This window comes from Schistocerca serialis, chromosome 10, assembly GCF_023864345.2.
Source record: "Schistocerca serialis cubense isolate TAMUIC-IGC-003099 chromosome 10, iqSchSeri2.2, whole genome shotgun sequence".
Lineage (NCBI taxonomy): Eukaryota > Metazoa > Arthropoda > Insecta > Orthoptera > Acrididae > Schistocerca > Schistocerca serialis.
In genome coordinates, this window is record NC_064647.1 from 56,452,230 (window position 1) to 56,454,781 (window position 2,552).

A 2,552-nucleotide genomic window follows, 5' to 3' on the forward strand; every position below is an offset into this window, starting at 1 on the left:
TTTTGCATTGTGGTAGGTATGCATTAGCTGTCTACGAATTCCTGTTACTGCTTACTAGCGTTTTTATGCCAGTAATGTGGTGGTTCTCTTATATGAGGTTGTTTGCAATTGTGGTGTAAGTGTTTCCACTTTTCAGAGTGCTGAGAGAGGCCAAGTCACTCTCTCACCTATTTTTGGTGTACCAAAAATTATTAAAGATTTTGTTACAGCCTGATGCACCTAGAGCGAGACTCTAGGAAGTTAATGGCCTGAGCAGCCATTGATCGATCCTGGTAGGACGCTAAAACCGTGAGGTATTTTTAGGGTTCTTAGCTCGTAGAAATGGCATGTTGGAAGTTGGAAGCAATTGGCGGCGAGCCCATCCCTCAGGAAATCTTGTCGGACATGCCGACAGCTAGACAGGGCAGCCCCTCATCGAGACAGGTCTCCAGCAGAACAATGCCACGATACCTGCTGCGGCGCCAGCAGAAGGGCCTGAGCTGGGATGACGGTCTGAAGGAACGTGTACACTGTGGAGTCGAAACCAGGCATTGTGTACAGAGTCACATGTAATAAAAATTCACCTTCTTTTGTGTTCACTGATAATACAAAGAGGCCAGTGAACACTCCCCCGGCTGCCTCAGTTGTTTAAGAAACTCCAGTGTCTGAGAAACATTTGGAGATAGAATCTTTATTACACCCCATAGCTAGGACTAACAAGCTGAAAGGAGAGGCAATTTAGATAAAGATCTTTGAGATTGTATCTGTTCACTTGTTGGTGTGGGAAGCAACAGGACTTTTGAGAAAATCATCGTCCCCCTCCACAAAAACTTAAAAAAGCCAGTAATTAGCGGTTTCTTTTTTATCCAGAGACGCAGGTTTCTTAACTCTTTTCCTGGTTCGACATGAGTTTGCGCTGTCAATTGGGAGGGGAGATTTAGAGCCTCAAAAACCCTGTGATTGGCTCGAGATGGCATGAAGGCGCTGCCACTTTGTGGCAAAACGGATTATTTTTCTGAAGAGGTGGTGGGAAGCACTCGTGTGCTGGACTTCGGTCTGGTAGGAGACTTCTGGTAGATGCTCTGGCGTGTGTGGTTGGTGCTTGGAACCTTTCCTGAGACTGAGTAGTTTAGACTGGGGAGCCTGCGGTGAAGTTCTCACTGTACCGACAGTGAGACTTGAAACGTCTCGGACTACTCGTTTGCCGAGGGCACACTTACTCGTTTTTGGTTTACCAGTCTTGACATTTGGTACCCTTGTGCACTCTGTCATATGAGTGAGCCAAACTGGTCCTCGATATGACCAGCACGCGGGTGTGTCACACACTGGAATCTACCACGATTTCAGGGCTCTGGTAGTAAATTGCGATCCGTCTGCCTGTTCGCTAGACCGTGAGATTTTCGCACTTCTTTCGTGGCCGCGATCTATTCGTAGGTGCCACCTCTACGTCTCATCTCGACGGCAACCATCACGCTGGCTGCAAGTTACATCGCTGCACGAAACAAACAGCGTAACGTACTGCCGTGTCAGCATTGTCAGGGCGTACAGATCTCAATCGCCACTTGCTCTCAGCTGCACCTAAATAGAGAAACGTCTGTAGATTTGAACAATCATCTGCGTCAGATCAATTCAGATTGCTTTATCCACATTTTTAGGGCCAGAGTACTTGACTCACGTCTGCCACTCAGGATCCTTGCCGATTGTGGTCTTGAACTACCTGTTAGGTGTTTACGGTACTCAATCGAAACTTGTTTAGCATACTTTATGTCTGTTTTTTTTCTTTTAAAAGATAAATGTTGTCACAACTTTGAAACTTCTGCCTACATTCTCAACCATTTAAATAAGCTCCACAAGGGCCGGCCGGTGTGGCCGTGCGGTTAAAGGCGCTTCAGTCTGGAACCGCGTGACCGCTGCGGTCGCAGGTTCGAATCCTGCCTCGGGCATGGATGTGTGTGATGTCCTTAGGTTAGTTAGGTTTAAGTAGTTCTAAGTTCTAGGCGACTGATGACCTCAGAAGTTAAGTCGCATAGTGCTCAGAGCCATTTGAACCATTATTAAGTTCCACAAGGTTAACTTTCAGTGCCTTATTCTAAAAGTTATATTTGTCTTTCACCTGTATGCTGAATGATAGTCATTGACGGCTAATTCACATAAATGTCTGTTTTGCTGATTTTATTTGAAGCGGTCCAGATAGTTTGTAGTCTTGCCTTTAAATGTCACCACAAGTCATCTCGAGCAGAACGTTTCTCTCTTCATCTCCTCACAGATCCGTGTAATTTGTCGTGTTACGCCAATAACTGAGGAAGAGTTCTTTTCCGAGGCAGACATAGCTCGCTGACATGCATTCAGCGACTCTTTAATAGGAGAAACCACAATGCAGCACTTGTCTTCCAGCACAGAGGCGTCGTGACATCCATCCCACAAAAGGAGGTTAAAACAGATTCAACCTCCTTGATAGAATAGATTCTAACCTAAGCTCCTCCAACATGCCGCCAAACCCTGACGAAAGATATCGGACGCACTGCGTACCAAACTGTCGGCTGATGTTAGCGGGCTACGTCTGGCGACTCTGT